At 41.9% G+C, this 23,397-nt stretch overlaps 2 long non-coding RNA genes across 2 annotated transcripts in view; one reads left to right on the top strand and one right to left on the bottom strand.

Annotated features, from left to right (window-relative positions):
- The window catches only part of LOC310714024, a 497,831-nt gene that overhangs the window by 280,788 nt on the left and 193,646 nt on the right, over positions 1-23,397 (bottom strand). The gene's annotated exons all lie outside the window — the stretch shown is intronic.
- Positions 1,375-6,256, top strand: LOC310714046. Its single transcript, XR_014529552.1, has 2 exons — positions 1,375-1,595; positions 1,673-6,256. It is a non-coding gene; the product is annotated as an uncharacterized lncRNA (long non-coding RNA).

Genomic DNA, 23,397 nt, shown 5'->3' with positions numbered 1-23,397 from the left:
GCTAGGGAGACAGTGTTGCGTGCCATTCTTCAAACAAGAAAGGGTTTGTAATGCATGTCCTTGATATGGTGATCGCTAAAATATTCACCTTGATGAGAAAATACCAATAATTGTAGCTTCTCTTTCCACAGAGTAAGCACATTGAAACATGGGACAAATAGAACACTGGAATGAAATTTGAAAGTAGCTTTTATTTTTGCTTCAGCTTTACAGCATTCACTCTGAGCATCGACGGGAACGCTGTTGTACTTGTCTCCTGCTTGTGGGCTTCCTCTGGGCACCTGGTTGAGCAGCGTGAGAACAGAATGCTGGACTGGAGAGACCTTTTAGTCTGAGCCCAGCAGGCTCTTCTTATGTGTTTCTATGGTATAACTGATATATGATCCCATGCAGCACCCAGCTCATCAGGGCAGCTCCAGGCACACCCTGGCCTCTTGGTAATGTGAAAGGACTATCTCAAACAAACAAAATGACTTAATTTCCCCCCCTAGATATGTTTTGCATACTTCTGGTGTGCTAAAGTGGAAAAATGGGAGCCAATGCAGTGACTGCTCAGAGTGTATTTGTGCCTGTGTGTGACAGAAAGAGTTCTAATATATGTGTATTGTAACTTCTCCAACGAACCATCACTGAAATGAACAAGGGCTATGCTCTTGGGGAGTCCTTGGCCCTGTCACTGCAGAATTTCCCAGTGCTGCTTGCCTGTAATACTGATCTACCAAACTGGCCTACCAAATGCAGACCACTTTATATTATGAACCGCCTTCTTTTGGAACAGCACCCCACAGGTTTGCTGTACAGAGATGCTGCATTTGAAATGGCTGAAAGGCACAGTGTAGCCTGAGTATCCATTACCTAAGTCATTAGCTTCATGCATTGTGTACATACATATTTTTGTGCAATGTTTTTGTGTAATTTCCTGCTGGTCAGTAAATATTCCCAGGGGTGGGCGGAAAGGAAGCTTGTACTGAAACTGCAGTGATATATAATGAAGGAAAATCGCTGTTTTGAAAACCACAAATGGGGAAAGTTCGATTTGTAAGCAGCATTGTTAAATTACACTCCACAAATAGGCCACACGGTGCCTTTGCCCCAGAAACAATGACAGTGGAATCGAGCTGGAATACTTATTTGCTTGGGAAAGAGGAAGGAAGCATGAATGTATTCTTCTTCTTTGGCGATCACTCATAGCAGAGTAAGATTGTCTTCCATAAACATGGTTTTAACAGTGAGTCTGTAAGTGACTGTGGGGGCCAATTCTGGATCCACACGTCCTTCCGCTTTGGGGGGGGGCGTATTAATCACAAGGCGGTAGCTAATAGTGGAGGAAAATGGAAACAGGGTTTTACTTAAAAAGATTTTAGTATTTGGTTCATATTTTAAAATCCCCCCTGCCCCCCCATGTGGTGTATATTGGTGTAGGGCTTGGGAGGGAGGGAAGCAAGATATCAGCTGGGATTCTGGTGCTCATGCCTGATCTTGAATAGCTGCTCTCATTTGTTGTCTCCTCTCCCTCTTATTTTTCTTGCATTCCTGAGGAAAGGAAAGGAAGTACGAAACAGCCATGTATTATAGCATATTTGAAAAATACAAGTGTTTTAAAATATGATTTTGATTTTACTTTTAAAATTAAATGGCATGTTTGATTTTGAAATATGTGTAAGTCACATAGGTGTACTGCAAATGTCCGATTTCCATTCTTAGAAGTCTCTCCTTAGAAATGACACTAAATGCACTTTATTCTGCATGAGGCTTCTATTTTGTTTCTGTGTTGGATGCTATGGGATTGGCAATCAGGTTTTCTTCATCAATAATATTCTTCCTATTATAGCAGAAAACATGAATTTGTTGGAAGAAAGTTCATGTTTTGTCAAAACAAGGGTTCATCAAGTGAACAATGATCTTCTAGACACTTTTGGAAAGCTTATCAGCAGGGCATGATGGCAACAGCTATTGCCTGTGACCTTTTCCCCCGCATCTGATTTTAAGGGTTATTTCAAAAAGATGCATTATTTTGTTTTTCTTAATATGAAAGTTCCATTTAATTATCATGGATAATAGATGGTGATAGAACTACCTTCCATTAGTTTGTCTAATAGTTTCTGAAAGTCAGTTACTTTTGTGGCAATCACTGTATTTTGTGATAGTTAATTTTTTTTAGTTAATTCAGTTCATGCTTGTAGTAATTGAGTGCTGTGTGTGTGTGTGTGTGTGTGTGTGTGTGTACTGTGTGTGTTCATCCCAAGTGTGGTTTACAAAGGGTGGACATGTGGCAAAACAGACATATCTATGATCTTCCCACTTTTCCTCCCTGTATTTTTCAACTTTGAAATACAGTATCAAAAATGATGAGATCCCTTGGTTGTTTTAAAAAAGAAGCTGGAAGGTAGGGTTTATCTTTTTTTTCCACTAAAGAAATTGATGATCTGTAGTCTAGTTCAAAGGTGGAACTTGCAAATGTGATTTGAATGAATAGCCTCATAAATCTTTTATCTATAGGCCTGGGGAGACTTCCTGTTGTGGGGTCATATGTTAAAGATAACAAAAGAAAGTATGGGGCAAAGTAAAGGAAACTTTAAGTACGGTATGTCAGAAGTTTTGAAGTGGTTATGTTTCTTGGATCTATAGGATCTATACATTCTCATATGGATAAAGAAACCTGGTTTATTCCCTTCCACAAGCAAGCATTCTAATTCTGCAGATATCAGTTGAACAATTTCAATATTGTAGGATGGATGGGGCCTTGAGATCATCTAGTGAAATCCTATTAACTAAGGCAGGTTTCTACATAATCCAAAAACATCACTTATAGAAGAATGTGGTTTGCTTCTGCTCATTCCAGTTACAGTGTACCTTGGGCAAAAATCGTGTCAATTTCACCAGATAGCATAGGTCTTCATTGCTCTACATTATTTGGTTGTTTTAATCCAAGTACTATGATATCCTTGTATTTCCCACAGTTGTCCGTATGATGTATTCTCCACTCGATTTATGGGCAGAGGAACTGGAGGAGGATCATTCAGAGCAGTTATTCAACTCTCACTTGGAGGTGGGACAACCATTTGGCAATGGCAGCAGCCTTTTTCTCCACCAGCCCCATGATTCTTCTCCCTCCCTACTACAAATGACTGGAAAAGTCACTGCGTTGGCAGTCCACATTGCCTTTGACCTTGCACTAGGGCATTGTGGGGTGGGGGAATGTTGGCCACCAAACACACACAGAGTATTTACAGAAAATGCTTCATGGTGGCTTTCAGATTTTTTTAAGAGAGGGGTTTAGAAAATCATCGTCATCATCATCTTTCTCCCCCCCCCCAAAAAATGTCTCCAGAGAAATTTTGGCTGAGCTCTAATCATCATAGTATTTCATACAAAGCAAAAGTGATTTTGAATTCTGAGGGTTTGATTCAGGTGGCAACAACTTTAGAAATACAGAAGAAACATTGAAAATTTGGATAGGGTTGGTGGCATTTCTCAGAAAGGTCCCACAGAAGAAGGTGAGGTGAAATTATATATATTTTGGAAGATGGTTCAACATACTAAGCTTTCCCCATAAACAGTTTACTTTACGATTTTAGGCCAATGCCTCCTTTTTCTTTTTTCTTTTTTTGCTTTTTCTAAAATGGAGCCTGTGACATTGCTGAGGCACATACTAAGGCCTGTACCATGGATCTTTCCAGTCTTTTAGTGCAGGCATGTCCAACAGGTAGATCGTGATCTACTGGCAGATCGCAGAATGTCTATGGTAGATTGTGGTAGATTGTGTGACATATCCTCCCCTCCCCCCAAAATAAGAGCTCAATAGCCTTGGCTCTCCTAAAAAGCTCAACAACATTGCCTGTCAATAACAATGGGTAGATCACAGCTAGTATTTTTATAATGTGAGTAGTTCACAGTCTCCTGGGAGTTGGATGTGCCTGTTTTAGTGGTATGAATTCAGCTGTTTGGAGCATTGTTGTCACTGCGTGAAATTTCCTTTTTGATTCTTCAATCCAATGTTCCAGGTTTGCCAGTTACTATTCTTTTGGTTGGCAAAGGTGTATAAAGCTTTTTCAAATTGAAGTCCAGACAAAATGTCACATTTCTCTAGCCTTCTATTGTAACTTTGATAAAGGATAGAGAACCATTTCAAAAAATACAAATTATGACCTTTACACAAATTTCAATTTTTTTTTTAACGTAACAAAGAACAGCTTATAGTTTGTGGCATTGGTGAAGTTATGCATTAATCACCTATGGCATTGTAGGACATCCTCTTTGGGCTGCAGAGAGGGTCACTTCAGTTGGGGTTTGTTGAGTTGCTTAGCTGACTTGAGGAAGTTTTCCTTCACGTCAGATGAGCAGCCTCAACAAAGTCCTACTGCACCTCCGTATCATGAGAAGACCATCCTCAGAGCCTGAAGAGGATGTCCTCCTTGGGCTCTGGGAAGGGTCTCATGAGGCATAAGGACTCTTCAGGGTGCCTCCCAATTATGCATATTTCACTTGTGCACACGGGGCCCGGGACGTAATCCCTGTGTAAGTATGGAGTCGCCTGTATTTAGTTAGGAAACATGTTTGCCAATGTCCTTGCATCAGTCTGGGTGGTTCCAACAGAACATTTTCCCTCAAAGAAATAAAACCACAGCATAAAAAAGAAAACAATGAAGAATATTCTGAAACAAAGATGTATTGCATAAAAAGCATGTGTGTGACAAATGAAGTGTTTGCCGAAACAGGAGAGCTTCAGTTGAAGAAAAAAAGTGAGGGAGGAGGCTAAGCAGATCTCCCACTTTGTGAGGCATTACACATTCTGAAAATATGACACTTTAAGAAGGCTTTCTCTGCCATCCCAAATTATTATGTACTGCTTATCTTTTTATTTTATTAAAAAGGCATTAGAAAGGGCCTTTGACATTATTTCATTCCCATAATGACTTAATAATTAATAACTAAGCATCAATATTCAGCTAACTCAAGAACCAGATATGCTTTTGCAGCAATAAAGAACCCTGTTGTATCTATGACTGGGAGTCTTCAGCCAAGGCTGATTTCCAATTTATCCAGTGGTTATCTTTCCAAATGACTGTGGTCCATGTAACGGGCATTTCCAATTTGCCTCCATCAGATCAAGGAGACTGCAGTTAGATAACTTTCCCTGAAGCCCAGTAAAACTTGTGGATTTTCTACAAATAAAGAAAATCCACAAGTTTTACTGGGTTTCCAAAGACATTAGCGATTTATTTGTGGAGTAGGCAGACTTAGGGAGTCACTGGTGAGTACTGAGAGGAAAGGAGCAGGTTGGCTACAGTCTTATGAGACAGCAAATGAAAACTTGATGCAGATCTTTCCATAATGTCTTTTGCCAGACAAGTGGGAAGCAATGTATCTTTGACAACTGGAAGTAGAAGCCCTGGGAATACCATGGGAAGTAATGGAAATGTTTTTAAAGCTTCTTAGCTGGCATGAGCCACTTCCATTTTGCTGCCAACAGAACAGGTCTGAAGATCGCAGTGACCTTCTGAATGGAATACTGAAATCATGTGGAAATAATCTAACCTGGCCTCTTTCTGTGTTTTCAGAGGAAAACATGAAACAGCAGGCCAGTTTCATAGCTGCTGCTATGATTTTTATTCTTTTTTTAAAAAAAAAGAAAGAGAGCCAGGAATTGTTTTGGCAAGAAATAAGGCTTGAAACAATATCAGCAAAAGCAAGATTAGCTACATGGTGGAATATCGTTTGAGTCTTGGCACCAAAACCAGGTGTCAGGGCTAAGATAGATTTAATTGATCCCTAGCTAGTCTTAGCTGATCCCAACACCATGACATGGTTGGACACTATCCACTGAGGTCTCCTGCAAGGCCCCTTTGAAATGAATGGGAGCTGCACAAAAGAAAATAGCTTGCCCACCTTCCTAACCTGTACACAGATGGAATAAAACACACAAAAGGATGTATTTGTCATCTGTTAAAACCAAACACCTCAATTATGATTCATGAAAGAGTTTTCCAGGGACAGCATTTCAGTACGTTCTGTTTCATATACACAATGTCAACTGGTAACCTCTCGTTTGAAAAGGTTTATTTTAACCTCTCATAGATAACACTTTCATTTTTCTGATTGTTTTTTACCACTTCATGGTGTTGCATATTTTATCTCTTGGAATTTAATAAAGTCTGTAAATGGGGAATTTTTTTACTAAAAGCAAAATTAATTTCTGACAGATTATATTTGTGATGTATTTTCTAGTAGAGAAATAATATATAACTGTACTAAATATTGCTTATTTCTGCTCTCTTTTTTACATTTCTAAGCAGTATTATTTCTATTTATTAATAGCATTTATACCACAGCCATAAAACAATTCCAAAAACAAAGATAGTAAAAGGTGCAACCCTAATCCTAGATCTGTTGGAGTAAGCAAATTAGGATGTGGAAGTTCTCCAGCTCAACCAGCTCAACCAGCAAGTTCTCCAGCTCAACCAGCAAGTTACCAGCTCAGCAGGGCTACACCTGTATAAGCCCCCTCCCCCAGCTGAACCAGAGATACAATGACTAAATACCACTATTGCATAACAAATCTACATAAAAACAGAGCTTTTGAGATTAAAAAAAAGCGGTGGACAACTACAGTGGAAAATGTGTGATAACAACATATTGGTGATATATAACCCCTGTACATATTTTGTGAAAAGAAATCAGGGCAATTGCTCAATATACATAACAATTTTTAAAACAATCCTTTAATTAAAACTATCAATAAGAACAACAATATACAAATACTAAATACCAAACCTGGCAGTCTTACTCATTTAAATGCCTGGGGTGGTAAGTGTATTTTTACTTGTCGGCCAAATCCCATCACAGTCTCCAGAAGCCTTTTTCATGCATCATCATCTAGCAGGCCAAGCCCAATAATGGGATGACGGGAAACATCACTGCAGGTCCTGGGTGGATGGTACAAATCAATCAGTATAATACAAATCAGTCAGAGGCAAGCTAAGAACTTGATGCGTGCCAGTAAGCATTTATAATGGGACTGCAGCCAGTTGACAACATGGCGGGCTTAATTTGTAAAGGAGGATGCGAGAGGAGAAATAGGAAGCCAAACAATCAGCATGGGAAAACAGAAGTCTTTTTATTGTTTAAGAAGTCCAGAACAACATAATGTTTATTATTATTTGTTTGCTTGTTTCATTTATATTCCACCCATTTTTCCAAGGAGCTCAAGGTACATGGCTCCCCCCTCCTCATTTAATCCCCACAACTACCCTGTGAGGTAGGTTAGGCTGAGAAGCAATGACTGGCCCAAGGCTACACAGTGAGTTTCATGGCTGAGATGGGATTTTAACCTGGGTCCAACACTCTTTTAAGTGCTAGTTGTCATGTGAGAGACACTGAATATTTCAGGTGTGATATGAAATCTTGTGCATCTGATAAAACACCAGACTCTGAATAAATGCTGCTCAGGTGTTACTCGATTCTGCCCTTCATCGCAGTCCGAAGAAGAAGAAGAAGAAGAAGAAGAAGAAGAAGAAGAAGAAGAAGAAGAAAGAGTCAATGTCTCTTTAAGGTCACTTCGTCTAGCGTCAGGAGATAATTTGCTGTGCACCTTCTGTTGCAGGTTGTTTTCTTGAGCTCCAGCCCAAAGGATTGTGGAAGGTGAGTAGTGGGCTTAGGGTTTTGTGCTCCTAGTCCTTGCTCTCTCTACTGCTTGAGGGATGCATTCTGCCCTGGACTTTCTGATGGCCAGCTGCTCCAGGGCCAGGATCCATCTAAGACATTTTGCTTTCTGAGGTGATATCCCACAAGTCCAAGATCAGAAGCCAATGGGGCATGCAGAATCTTGTTTCACCAATGGTAATGGGACATAGCAGACTAGCTTCGGGTGTGAATACAGGAAACCTATACCAGACAAGTATCCCATTTTGAGTGGGACATTCTGGATTGACAGAAACTGCCCTGGCTTCCAATCGCAATCCCAGATGTCCCAATTTCTCTTCCATCATTGCTGCTGCACTTCCAAAAGTGCCAGCTTCTAGAAGAGTGGCAGTGGCCTCTGGAAATATGGTGACAGCAGTGGCAGTGGCATGGAGATGGAGGCCGTGGCATAGAGACCAAGGCTGCAGTGGCAGAGAGAGTGAGAGACAGGCCTGCTGTTGGCACTGAGATGTTCACCCAGAATGTCCCTATGTGGCTGCCATATAGTGCACGCTCTAAGGGGGCCTCAGGTTGCTAGGGCATGAGCTGGCAAAGATAAGGCAGCAGTAGGGCTGTGGTGGTGGCATAGTGCAGGAGGGGTGTGTGTGCGTCCCGATTTGCCCTCTCAAAAAGTTGGAGGGTATGGAAACCCGTCACCAGCATTCCCCAACCACTAGCATATGCCAGGGGTAGCCACCTAACTCTGCCTAATGGTAGAACTAGCCCTGGCCAAGGAAGCAGGAATTTCCTCCACTCCTGTCAAGAGAGGAAGGCAAGGTTTGTACAGCTAAGCCCAACTGGTCCCCACTCTTTCCCCCAACACTGCTTCCTTATTCTGTGCTACCTTTGTCCTTTTTATGGGGCTGGGGCACAGCCACATGGAAGCAAAGTCAAATGACTTTGGCTGAAATGTTTGTGTGATTTATTTAATAACCAAGTCCTTTCAGAAAGAACAGACTTTGTTGTTCAGAGTTTCATTTGGGAAAAAGAAGAATAACAAAGCTTTGCTTTAGCTAAGGAAAGCTTGGGCAATGAATTTATTGACACAAGTATCTGAGTTAGAGGTCTGGTGTGAAAACCCAAAATGGCTATTTTTCATTAGGCTCCAGAGTCCCACAATTTTCTTTCTTTCAGTTTGCTTTTAGTGAAGTTTTTGTAATTCATTATAGGTAAACAAAGCAATAAAGTAATATTTATACTATTTGCAGTCTCCCAGTTTCAATTATTATTTGAAAAATAGTGAGTCACTTCTGTTGTTTTTATATTTGTTGTTTCGGATAAAAGATCACTCTGTCTGGAAGATATAAACATCCTTTGCTTCCAGGATAGCCAATTGATTATATCTTTATTAGACTTGTCAGGGTTTTATTTTGTAAGTATAACTACTAAAAGGAGTTGGTGGTTTGGAAGCTGTTAGTGATGGATGAGGTGTAAAATGGATCCTTTTACCACTCAAATGACTTGAATCGATACTGAATTTATGACTGGCAGATAGAGCTAGGGTCATGACTGAATACTGGAGCTATTTTATTCTAAGTCTGCAAAGAGTTTAGTGTGTCTCAATTAGATTCACATCAAATTAATCATAATTGCTATAAACCATCCATCAGGAATGTACTTGCTTAAAAATCAGGCATGCTGATTCACAATTCATACGTCATTAAGATGGTGCAATAGTCACTGGACAAATTTGTCCATATAGTTGGCTCTCATATCAACTCAATAACTCATGGATTCATCAGTTACAGGAGGCTGTGTCGCGAATTCCTTGCGGTGCTTAAGCAGAAATGCTCAGAGTTCCAGGTTCTTCAGTGCAGTATTATTTATTGTGAGCTAAATATATACAAATATCTACAGAAGCAGTTCATTCAGTCAGACAGAGTACCTGGCTGCACCTTAAAGCAAATAGGAAGACTCCTTCTCTCTGACCACACTCCTCTACACCACCACCTTTTAAACTGATGATAGCCAATCAACTGTCAGCACATTACTGCTGAGTCGTTCTCACCCAGCACCTCCATAGAAAGTATTGCATCAGCCTGTTGCATCAACCAGCAAACTCAAGCCTGCAGACTTACTATCTTACACAGCATTCTGTGAATCCCGACAGGCTGCATGGATCATACTGACAATACTCTTTCCCCTTGACCATTGCTCCTTACATGGGAAGCAAGACCATAATCAGGACAAAATGTTATTGGTTAGAGGGCTGTAAAAACACATACCTTTTTCAAAGGGATATGCTGCAAAGGACATTAACTTTTCTGACTTGAACTCAAACTTTTCTTCTAAGAGCAAAACAGACTTCACCCATATTGAAAAGGATTTTCCCATCTCACCACTTTGTATCCCAAAAATCTGAAGTTCCAGGGAATGGTGTAGGATACGATTCTTAATGGGGAGGAGCATATGAAGGAGACAGTTGACAGAAATTGCAACCTGTGTGAAAAGAAAAGCAACTCAAGATCCAAGCCACTGTTTTCTTTCTCTGTTATCGAGACATTAGCATAAATACATGTGGTCATGGTTTTTTAACAACACACATCTGGACAAAGTATTGTTAGATTATGGTTTATGGAATTGGAGAAACAAACTGATCAGTGAATGATGACAACTGCAATCAAAAAGTTATCAAGTCGTGCAGGAAAAGAAAAAGAGTTCCTGAACAATATCAATCTATCTCTCTGTGTTACTGGTGTGTAGGGGTCGATTCATGGTTACTGGGGAATAGGGTTGTGCTTCTGATTCTGTCCCCAGCTATCAGGCACACTGCTTGACCATTAGTAGGGCTGTCTGCATGAGCAGGTGCTTCTCCTTTTCCTTTGTAATCACCTAAGATTAACAAAAGCCACTTGCATCCTCATTTACATCTCTTAGGAACACATTAGTATCTATCAGTGATGTTCAATAGGTCTGTATTGTGCCCCTTAGAGCACAAACCTATGCATGTCTATTCAGAAGTAAGTCTGACTGGCTTGGTTTGCATATCACGATAAGCCAAACCATGGCAGCAGGGATGCAAGAATATGTGTGGACTCCTGGAAAGAGGATTGTGGTTTTCTTTGCTCCTTTCTTCTTGTCCTGCTGTTGAGCTAAGCAATTATTTGGCTTAGTATTTTGTCCAAACCCAAGCTCATGGCTCTCTCCAGAATAACCATGAGCTGTAACCAAGATTTGTCCGATGGATTACAGCTCATGGTTTGTCCAGGAGACCTAAACCACAATCCCAGTTTTGGACCAGACCCTGGCTTAGCTTAGCACAGCACAGCACAGCACAACACAACACAACACAACACAACACAACACAACACAACACAACACAACAGCACAATGAGGATGCTGAAAGATCTCCTAAGCCCTGGCTTAGCATGATGAGTGAACCAGGCCACTGAGATCAATGGGTCTTGCCCCCAGATAAATGGTTATAGGATTTCAGCTATATTCTGAAAAGAACCCCCTCCCCAACACATTTAAGTGTCTATCATTTATAGTTGATGGTTGTTTTCCAAATTTGAGTAGTTTCAGAAAGAAAGAGTGAAAACCTCCCTCCCCTTCTTCCTCCTCCAGAGAGAAGGTGGGGGCTGACTCTGCGAACAAATAGACACATTGTGCTTAACTGCATTAAATGTTATCGCATATGAACAAGTCTCTGAAGATGGGAGGGGAGCTCATTTCCCGGGCATCTCTAGGCCTGGGTTTCTAAGCTGCTGTAAATTTTCAGTTAGGTTGGAGACAAAAGCTGTCATGCTAAATTACAGCGGATGAGGAAGCAGCACGGAGTTTGCAAGAGAAATGTCAGCATGGGACAGTGACTTTAAACTGATGGCAGGTCGGCGTACTCCGTAGGAGTTGGAATATTGATGGGGCCGTAGCAGAGCTTTGCTGCCTGGCTCAGATCCTTGGCCGTCTTTACAAGCATTTCATTTGACCTTCTTCCATTTCCAATAAAAGCGGAAATAGCCCACTGCTCATTTTCATAGGGAGAGGTTTTTTGTTTAAAAACCATTTGCTTTTTGTAACATTTCTCACTGTTCGTCTTTTCAGTGGTTAGTCTATCTATTCCTACCCAGCTCAACACATAAATGTAGACTAGGAAGATGTCCTCTGAAGGAGAAGCTCTGCTTTTGGGGACATGACTTTAGGACCATTTGCATCTGAAATGAAAAGTCAAAATGACATATCTCCCTGTGTTTTTCCCAATGCATGTGGACTAAAGTGACATGTAGTGATCTTCTTGTTGCTTCTTGCTATGAGGCTACACATACCCACAATTTGCTGCATTTATTGTGGATTTCAACAACAACAAAAGTGCATTTGTGTACTTTTAGTTGTGTTCACTTCCAACTATAATTGGGGGCTCTTACTTTGCTCAGCACCATTGAAAGGGATGTCTGAGGAATCTGTGGAAATCAGACTATCAAGCAGATTTCCTTCCATCTGCCCATTTGACCCCCATCATAGCATAGACTCTTGCTATGAAGGCTTTTTCTGAAGTTTTTTACAAGGCAAATTGTTGCAATTACATTATAGAATCATAGGCTTGTAGAGTTGGAAGGGACTCTGAGGATCATCTAGTCCAACCTGCTACAACAGGAATTTCAAATGAAGGCGATACATTGGTGTATAATTGCAGCTTTCCCAAAAGGTGCCTCATTGTTGTTTTTCTGAAGTCTTGCATGCTGTACATTGTTAGAAGCAGCCTGCATGTACCAAGTTTGCAGTCCTAACCATGTCTACTCAGAAATAAGTCCCATTGAATTCAGTGAGGATCGCTCCCAGGCAAATGGGGTTAGGATTGAAGCCTCAATCAGATTCTGACTGTCATTTTTTTAAAAAATCAAGTAGAGTGCAATTTTTATTGTTCTTTTCCAAAGGAAAGAAGTTGATAAATTTTGTCAGCTGTGGACTTTATCTATGATCCTTAAAGTTTGAGCTTCTTTGTAAAAGTGGAGAGAACAATCTGGATTTGACTGATCTTTTTTTGACCATCCATTCCCTAAACCAGAGATGGGAAAATGGATTTGGCCAGTGGGCAAGACCATTATCTCCCCCATCCTTCACAGGCCATGTTTTAACAGGTGGGTAGGGCCAGTTATCTATCAATCATCTGATGTCAAAAGGACATCAGGTGTCCCATTTTTGCCTGCATGTCTTAAAATAAAACCATATGGGCAAAGGCATAGCCCATGCAAAGCACTGTGCATGGAACTTGTGAAGTCATTTGAATAGTGCTGTGCGAGCCCATGACCAACATGGGTACTTCACAATACCAGAGAAACAGCTGGTTGTTGGGTCTTCTGAAGCCTAGTGTACCTGACTTCACCAGCTTGAATGACCTACCGATTGTTGGAGCTTGGAAAACCAGATACACAGCACTCTTCAGGTACCATCAATCAGCTGATCAATGGTTTCTACAAGTCCCCTTTCAGCTCAGCCATGTCCTTACCTGCCTCATTCCTCTGGAAACTTTGAAGGGAGCACACAGGGGTGATTATAATTGGTTTGTAAATTTCAGTTGATGACTAAAACATGTGTGCCTATTATACATCATGGGGTACATAAAAATGTATATTTTGTTATCAGTGGACAATGAAATGGAAGAAAGAACTGGGGGAAATAAACCGATTGCAGCAAAATGGAAAATACCAGATGAGTGTATTCATACATATCCACCACTCCTATACACTGCAACACAAATTGCACACTACAACTTGAGAGGATCAACTTTGGGCTGCACAGGGTGGAGAAACCTGTGGATCATCAGATGTTGCTGCTGGCCTACCATTATTCCTGACCATTGGCCATATTGCCTGGGGCTGATGGGAGCTGGAGCCCAATTACATTTGGTGATCCATCATTTTAGTCAAATAATGCCTCCCTTGGAGCCAAAGAAAAGTTAAAATTTTCATTTTGGAGTTTGAGAGAAGTAAAATTTGCAGTATATGTTTTGGAAGGAGGATCTAATTTTTAAGAGTTTTTTTTAAAAAGTTACCAGGGAAATTAAAGTATAGACTAATTGATTCTGTAATGTTCTTTTCTTGACAAAATAATTAACATTTTCCAGAGCATGGGATGAATGAATCAGTCCTGTGTTAATGGATTTAAAAGCTGTTAAAGACAAGGAGAACGACACAATAGATTGCGGTTGACGACTACTTTTATGTGCATTTTGGGTGGGAGGTGACAGAAAGGAATTGATTGATTTATCCTGATATTAATTTATTGTAGAGCAGTGGATTGTGGATACATGGTAATATTATAGCAAAATGCACTTAAAGGTCATTTTTTAAATCATTCTCTTAAAAAATATTTTTTAAAAATAGCTGTGCTATTTTTGTCTCATAAACTGTCCTTTCTACTTGTGATTTCTAAATGTTAGCCAAACAGAAAGTGTTTCTTGTTGCCATCCAATATTCTATACTTGGGAACACCAAGATGGTACCCATGGACACAATTGGTTTCCCTCTGCCTTCAGTTCTTCATCCAAAAATGCAGACAGCAGGGAGAGAAGCAATTTCGACATGTTTGCCAGTGACAGGAGGAATGCCCATAGCTTAGCGGCAGAGCATCTGTTTCACCTGCAAATGGTCCCAGGTTTAATCCTGGTTATCTGCACATATGGCTAGGAGCAGAGGCATAGCAAGGTCAGGTGGAACCCAGTGTGGATTTATTTTGTCGTCCCCCCCCATCGATGGCTCGGGGTAGGCTTGGGAGTCGTGGGCTTGTGGTGCCCCAAATGTCACCCCCCTCAGCGATTACACCTGGGGTGGTCCACCACCTCCGCACCCCCCTTCCTACACCTCTGGCTAGGAGCAGTGGCAGTCTGCCCCATTTCTGGGCCTGAGGCAAAGTGGGTAGGTGCTGCCTCCCCTGCCAAAGCCTCTTTCGTGGGTCATGTGTCAGCACCAGGCAAGATCTCACCGGGCAAGATCTTGCGAGATCTCTTGGAGCACACAAGATCTTGCAATATTTCATTGAAAGCTGCTGTTGCTGCTTCACCAGTGGAGGCAGGAGGCGGGGCAGGGTACCTGTGAGGAAGCCGCCTCTTGAAGGTCCATTGCCTGAGGTGGCTGCCTCAGCCTGCCATCTTGGGAGGCCAGCCCTGGTTAGGAGGGCCCCACATCTGAAACCCTGGAGAGCTACTAGCCATCAGTGTCTGTGTATGAACTATACCATTGAAGCACATTTCCCCCTTTCAAAGAATTCTGAGCACTGTAGTTAAGGATTTCTGGAAATTGTACTTCTGTGAGGGGTGGACTACAGTGCTCAGAGTTCTTTGAAGGAAAGAATGCGCTTTAAAAGTATAATGTATATGTGGCCAGTGTGGACATTATTAAGATGGAACAAATGATCTAGCTTGGTGAAAAGCAGCTGCTTATGTCAACAATGTACCTCAACAGTGTGTGTGGAGGGCAGGTCTAGTCTTCATAGCCCTTTCCTCATCTGGGCTTTATAGAGATCCACCATCATCAGGGGACGCGGGTGGCGCTGTGATCTAAACCACAGAGCCTAGGTCTTGCTGATCAGAAGGTTAGCGGTTCAAATCCCCGCAATGGGGTGAGCTCCCATTGCTCGGTCCCTGCTCCTGCCCACCTATCAGTTCGAAAGTGCAAGTAGATAAATAGGTACCGCTCCAGCGGGAAGGTAAACAGTGTTTCCGTGTGCTGCTCTGGTTCACCAGAAGTGGCTTAGTCATGCTGGCCACATGACCCGCAAGCTGTACACCGGCTCCCTCGGCCAGTAAAGCGAGATGAGCGCCACAACCCCAGAGTCGTCCGCAACTGGACCTAACGGTCAGGGGTACCTTTACCTTTTTACCATCAACTTATTTCAAAAAAAGCACTTTGCATGCATTACTTTTTTAAAAAAATATCTATGCATATATGTCAGAGCTGCCCTAGATCCCAGCTCACAAAGGACCAACGCCAGTTCCTTGTTTTATACAAAAGTCTTTATTGAAGTTCAGTTTCACTTCCACAGCCGTAGCGTGCAGCTCTACGTCTGAAACTCTAGACCGCCGAAGCTCCGTCTGAGTATCCTCCCCCCAGACACCAGTTTAAGACTCTAGCCTTGCTCCACCTCTTCCTTTGCTCTTTCCTCCTCTGGGTCCGCCTGTCCGCTGGGGTCTCCCCCTTCCTAGACTCTTCTGACGCTGAGTCCCCTGAGTCTTCCCCCTGCTTCCGGCGGGCTTTAGGACCTGGTTCCCAATCCGGGTTTTCTGCTGTCCCACGCGCCTGTGCATTCGAACTTGGCGCGCGCGCCCAGCCGGTCACCTTCCTCCTGACCGTTACACTGCTCCTGTCACTGCTCCCCCCTTCGGGGAGGCTAGCTGGATCTGACCTCCCCTCCGTTCCCCCACTCTCCGATAGAGGCGTGGTCAGCCCTGACTCATCTTCTCTCCCTGCTGGAGGAGACGCTGGCCCTGACACATGGGACCCCTCCCCCCCGCTACGCTCTGGTGGGGAAGCTGGTCCTGATCTCCAGCTGCTGCTTTGGGAGTCCCCGCTGGCCCCTTGCTTCTGGTGCGTCCCCCCTGGGACCCCCCTTGCCCTGACCATCGGCGCCCCCTTCTGGGAATGTTCTGATTCGGTGGAGAGGCTCATGGAATCTCTCGGGTCACTGTCATTCTCCCCTCCGCTGCCCTCAGATTCTTCCCCTTCGCTCTCCATCTCCTCTCTCCCCTGTGCCTCTGCTCCTGAGCCCCTGACAATATATATCTTTGTTCTACATATATAGATGCCCCAGGTTGATGAAGAAAGCCTATAAACATTCTAAGGGAACCTCTGTGTTGTCCTATGAGTGTTCCTGCAGAGCTTTGAAATAGGGTCATTAAGTGCTAAACTCCCCATTATTGAGGCAGTACAGCCTTAATGATTTTGGCCCAGCTGGGTCTGAATAATGAATAAATAAGTGGTATAAAATAATTATGACAGCTTTAAATGGAACATTTGCAAGTCTTAGCACAACGCTGGCTGCAAAGTAAAACCTGTGTATGCAAGTTTAATTGAGTTTATTACATTAAAATATGGTTGCTGCAGAAAGGAATCGCACAGCAGTATTATAATAAAAATGGTGGCCTGGAGAATTGGAACCTGCTTGGAATTTTTAAACGAAATTCAAAAGAGGAGGTGAAAAGCTATTAGAAGAATGTTTGTTAGGATAACTGGTTGTGAACGCTCATGGCGTTCTTTCGTAGTTTGAAAGATCCAGTGGTTCAAGTAAAATGAACAGGATACACAAGCATTTCAGGCCCCCTTCACACATTCTCAAAGTCAGCATGGCATTGGCTCATATAAATGCTCCCATTGCACCTACAACATCATGCTAGCTCAATGCAGGTGATGCATGTGAATGGGCAGGTGTGATGAAAGGAGCAGCCTGCCCCCACTACTTCCCCAGAATGCAATTTTTTCTGGGCTTAGGCTAATGTAAATTTTGCCAGTCTGGGCTCAGCTGGCTTAGCCCCAGTTTATCTGGAGTTGGGACTGATGCTGCTGTAACTGGGCTGAGCTGGGAACCCACTGGCTGATCTGGAGAACCACCACAGGTCAACTCACTCAACCCAGCAGAGCTAGGCCTGCATTATGAATGTTTACCTATCTCTTTTACCTAACCAAGTGAGGATTATAAATGCTAGCATTTCCGCTCTTGCTGAGAATAGTTTGCCGTTTTTTGACGTCTTCGTTTGCTTGGCTGACTTCTTTTGTTTTGCTCTGGGATGGACTTGAATTCTAGATGTGAGCTGTTCTTCATTTTTATTTGCCTTCTCCAGCTTAAACATAGCACTTGGATATATTTGCATTGTAAACTTCCCTGGGGTAAATGTTTTTGAAGAGCAGTTTAGAAATGTCTTAAATATAACAAATTGGCTAATTTATAGCCAGAGGGAAAGTCTTGGCATTCCAGGAAATAAATGCTTACGATGGAGAGTATTGATGGCTGTGCTAGTGCAGCGTAATGACAAAGGTCATTATGGGTACTGCCAGAGTGTTATTCTACTGTTATAGGCAGGAGGATATACTGGCATACATCTTAAAAATTAGAGTGTCTGACCCTGAGAAATCAGTCAGTTATGATTGACTAATGGATGTTTCTGTAATTTCTTGGGAATTTGCTAAATCTGTTTCCCCAAGCATTGCTTAGAAAAGCTTTGGGGCTTGTTCATCTTTGATCATAATTCCCACTCTGCTCTCTGTTACTCAGTAAATTAAATTATGTGTTTATAATAGGGGAAATATTCAGCAGTGGTAGTTATTTACCAATCCCTCTTCCCAGGGAACAGTGGGAAATGTAGCTTTGGGAGGGGAATAGGGTTCTCCTCAAAGAATCATAGAGTTGGAAGGGATCTTGAGAATCATCTGGTCCAGTGTTTCCCAAACTTGGGTCTCCAGATGTTTTTGGTCTTGTCAACCAAGGGTTGTAATCCAAACACGGAGCCAAGTTTGGGAAACACAAATCTAGCCCAACCCCCTGCAATGCAAGAATATGCAGCTGTCCCTTATGGGGATCGAACCTGCAACCTTGGCGTTGTCAGCACCCTTAAGAAATGACATCTCCCAGGGGAGCAGCTTCACCCGCAGATTACCCAACACCTGCCCCCAATCCGGAAGGAATGAGGGGGCAGGGGGCACTGGGTGCAAAGCACCATGCATCTCTTTGGCAACTCTTCAAAGTTGCTGCTGTGAGCAACAAATACCTGTTTTTTAAGATGAAAATTTGGACTTAATTAACGGGCATGCTCTGAGCGAGGGGAGATAAACTACGCTGCTAACTGATTCAGCCACTGGGGTGCCAAAGGATTCAAGTGGAAGAGAGGATTACCATCAGTATGGGACTGGTATGTCAGAACGGAAGGGAAGTAATCCTCCTTTGTTTCCTTCTGATATACTTTGTATATGCTATCTTACCTGGCAAATCTCCCTGGAAGGACTGACTGCTGGATTGTTTATGTACTCAGACGGGACTGTAGAGTATTGTATTATTGATATAATTTTGGTCTAATTATTAACTGTGTGGAAATGATTTACGAATTTGCAATTACCTTCAACGAATTGTTAAGACTAGAAGAAGGAAATTATGGTTTCTTGCTAAAGTACAGGCTTATTTCTTTTGGAATGAGATAAAACAAAGAAGTTTGGAATATGCCTGGTACAACTGGCAAAAAGCCAGATTTCCTCCATTTTGGGACATGTCACAGTGGATAATCACAGGCACGAGGAAGCGAAAGTGAAACGCCATGGACAGACTCTGAGTACAAAGAATATAAAGAAGGAAAAAAAGAAAATAAACACCCACACAGAAATATACTGTATTGGTTGAACTCACTTGCCAGATGAACTCAGAGGCTGTTAAAAATAAACGAAGGATTAAAATTGGATTGATTTACTGGAACTACCTGGGGAAGCAGCATAAATGTGAGATGATCATCACTCCCCAACCTCAGAGCATGGGAAGCCAACCAAAGATTTATAATTTGGCATAACATTTGGACTGTTTGGTTATTTTATAATTTGGAATGTTTTTAATGTGGTTTTTATTGGATTGTTAAAATGGAAAACTTAATATTATGGGGGGGGGGGCGAGAAAAAGAAATGACCTCTCCCAAAATTATTTGGGGGAAGCCATGACTGTTTAAAGGAGCATCATAGTGCTTTACATGCATGGTTTGAATGTGGCCCAAACCTGATATTCCTCAGCGTTTCTCATAAGCGTAGTGCTTGAATTACAGTGTAAGCAGCACAGTCCTGGCCCTGTTGCTCTCTTCCCCCGTCCCTACCAGCAGCAACTGTTTAGCAGGTTATGTGTCTGTATGTCTAAAAGTGAAAGGAGTCAGTGAATGAGATTTCTCTCCCATATAGCATGCTGTAAAACAGGGAATCATGCTAAATTTAATAATGGTTTTAAATACACAATCTGAAACCTTTGATTGCTACATCAGACTGAGATGGGAATGAACTGACTCGCTACAGCATTATCCTACTGTCCTGTTCTCCACTGTAAAGTTCTATTTCACTGCTCTAAATACAGAAAGTGTAGACTGTTGAGGAATTGCACCATGTCAATTCACCCAGCATTTGAAAATTAGAAGCTTTCAAAGACTTTGTCAGCCGACTCAAAATACTTCAATATTTTTTAGACTGTTGAGTAAAGCATCACTTTGTCAGAAAACTGCTTCCTCGACTATTTTTTCCCTGCAGTGTTTGAACACTGTGCTAGTTGCATGGAACCATTATGATCTAATTGAGGCTTAAGTCCAGTGAATAACATATGGTGAGCATTGATTGTTTCCTTTTGATGCATTTTTTTTTAATTTGCATTGTCTATCAATGCCTTTCACAGATCATTAACCTTACTCTTGTTTATCTAAATTTCTCCTGAGTTGGCAATCATTTTCAGGCATTGCACCAGTCAATCAAGTTCACACTAATACCCAGACTATCCATTCTGCAGTTTCATCATTGTCACATCCAGTCAAGTCACTTAATAAAAAAAATCTTTATCAGCCATTTGTGTGACGTTGGAGTATAATTTTTGTGTGCATTTTTGTGTATCTCCTGTCTCTTTCCCTTGCCTTTGTTCAAAAAAATGGAATGTGATCGTTGATGTGATGAAACATTCAGAGTGAAACATCTCCTATTAGGTTTGTATCACTAAGGCCCGTGTCAAGGGAAGAGACAGATAATTTGCTTCCTAGGTTATTTTATAGTCTGATAGTTCATGTTTTCCGCAACCGGGACCTGTCACAAAATGCTACAGTGTGGAGAGCTTCTGTTCAGAATTCCAGCCAGCCACCCCTGCCCTTTTCCAGAATATTCCACTCTATTCTACTATGCCAGGTATTTATTTATCGGGCATATTTATAATCCACCCTCCATCCCAGCTTCACAGGGTGGCATCGCTGAGAACCAGAATGAAACATTACAATTAAAAAAGCATAAAACAAAAATGCAGACTTAAGTTACCAATAAAAAAACAGTAGCAGTTTAAGACATTAAAATGCTTAGTATCTCTCATCACTCCACAAAAGCCTTCTCAAAGATATTTGCCTTCACCTGTCACCAGCATGGTGAACTGCACCTCATGTCAAGGCTTCAGGGAATCCTATCTCTCCCATGGTGGGATGCCAAGAAGCAAAAAACAAAACAAAACAAAACAAAAAGCCAAGGTAGTTTATTAAATATTCACAGAGAGAGAAGAAGGAATGCAGTCTGTCTTAGATAATGGCATTGCTCCCTCAGTGCCTCCTATTCTACATCACCCCTGCGCTGCCTGATCTGTGCTTTCTGTCTGTGCTTTCTGTTCTAATGCCCTTAAGCCATGCCTGGTTCTGGGAGGGGGCATCAGGAATGCTTTCAAGAGACACTGAGTCTGTCACCTGTCTCTCTCCTGGTGCTTCTTGCTGCTCCCCCAATATTTCCCAGCTTCTCTGCTCTGCAGCCTCTGAACTATGCCCTTCTGAAAACCACTGTTCTAAAGCTATACTCCTCCTCTTCTCAGGAAGGTGCAGGAAGAGGGGGGACAGTTTCCACCATTTCTCCTCTGTCTAGCCCCTGGCACCTCACTGGATAACTTGTTCTAAATAAAAGGGGTCACCACAGAGAGAGTTATTACAGTTTCTCCCCTCCAGTATTTATTCAACATCCCACAGCCCATTGGAGCCAATTCCTAGGGGCTGAGGTTCCTTCGCCCCCCATAAAATATTTAAGGGGCTGGGCCCCTCAAAGTTGATGGGCATTGCAATTCAAATGGTGAGTGTGTATTGCGTCTTGTGATCGATTATGTGTGGCGGGGCTTACCTGGCTCCCCAATATTTTATTTAAGTTCGCATCCCGGCATAGTCAATTAGCATGCTCTGTCCTTATGGAGGTGTTTGGGGTTTTCTTTCTTCTACTTAAGGTTCCCTCCCAAAGGCTTTTTTGTTTTTTACTATGTAGCCCTGGTGGTTTGTCCAAGCTTCCAAAAGCCTCCTCTTGTAAATGGATGGTGCTGTTTTGGCTACATAACAATTTACACTTGGAGAATGAGTTTGCTATTCATTGATATGATACTGCATTGGGCCAGTACTTTTCTAAAAGGTACTTGAAGCAACACTCCACTGCAGAATGGGGCTGAAAATAACAATTTGTGTGAAAAAGTCTTCAGAAGCAACAGAAATAACCAGAGACACAGTGTGACATTTTTGCTTAGTGACTAGCAGTTAGGGAAGGGCATATCTGTCAGTTACGGCTTCTCATTCTTCCATTCTTAAGTTCTTCACATTTCCACATTGATTTGCTTTAATAGTAATAAAAAAAGTATTCACAGCATTTTAATGCAATTTTTTGCATGCATTTTTGTATGCATTTTCCTCCATTGCAATACAAATCTGCATATATCCAATCATATATGCATTTCTTGTGCACATTACTTGACTGGAGAACTACAATGAAAAATTCAGAAAATGTGAATTTCAAAGGATGGCTGTGCTTCGGTTTACAGATTGTTTCTGAAAGGTCAAATTAGGTAGATTTGCCTTTAAATGAATGAAATTTCTCTCTCATTCCTAAATTCCTTTGCAAATTCCTCATCCACTGAGTCAATTTTCTTACAAAGTGCCACATAATGTTTGTTTTGCACTTAGCAAGAAATTGATCTTTTAGAAAGGCTGATGTGGAAATGTGGAGAATTGAACTTATGAATGGGAAAAATGAGAAATGGAGAGAACCCAAAAGATTTGCTATTCCTCTGTCTATTCCAACCGCCACATCAGAGTTGATGTGAGGTGGGATGGGGAACCATCTCCCTAAATATCTGGTTCCAGACTATTTAATAGCTCAAGCACAGCCATAAATCTGTCCCATGGTGCTCACTTAGGTACATAGTATCCAGCTTGCATGGAAAATAGATAGTCCTAAGAGTCCTTTGATATTCACTTGGTTTCCACTTGGCAAATGGATTTCAGCAATAAATCCTTCTTGCTGCACTTCATAAGAAAGTCTTCTAGGAGCCATCTTCATTATTCATCAACATTACCCAAAGCAGAAGTTTTCTCCAAGCACTGGGATAATGGACAATGAAGGCCAATAAGCTGTGTGGTCGATGAGGTTTGTGGAAATGAATGGACCTTTGGGGAATAGGGGAGCTGTGCTTTCTGCCATTAACAATTACGTTTTTATGGCCCAAGATTGAATTAAGTTGTTGAAATGGGAAATTGATGCAGGAGCTTTGAGGGAATATTATGCAAAATATAGAAAACCAGGCATAGGAAAGTCATCAGACTTATAAATGTGGACATGATCAAGTATAGTAAGCACAAATTAAGCCAGATTGCCTTCACCAGACAATACTGGGAAGACCCATCTCATGAACGGATTCTGCTTGGTGAGTTTGTGATACAGGAAACTCCTTGTTCAGAGTTACAGATGCCTTTGGGAGCATTTGAATCCTCAGAGATGGCTGTCTGTGTGATGCCACAGTCGCAATGATGTGTATGCAAGGAAATGCTAATTAGACATCTCAGATAGTATAGGCTTCAAAATTAATGATGCAGGAGAGAGGGGAAGCCAAGACAATGTGTCCTTTAGAAATTAATTAAAATGCACCACTCTGCCCTTTCATGCTGTAATGACATTTTAGGGGGGTGGGGAGTAATTTATGTATTCAAGTCTCTGGTGGCCAGTTGGGAAAACGATACACTTGTTTGTTTTCAATTTGTTATGCCAGTGTGCGTTTAGGTTG

This window comes from Podarcis liolepis (assembly GCF_965112155.1).
Source record: "Podarcis liolepis genome assembly, chromosome: 8".
Classification (NCBI taxonomy): Eukaryota; Metazoa; Chordata; class Lepidosauria; order Squamata; family Lacertidae; genus Podarcis; species Podarcis liolepis.
This window is presented reverse-complemented; position numbering and strand designations above follow the sequence as displayed.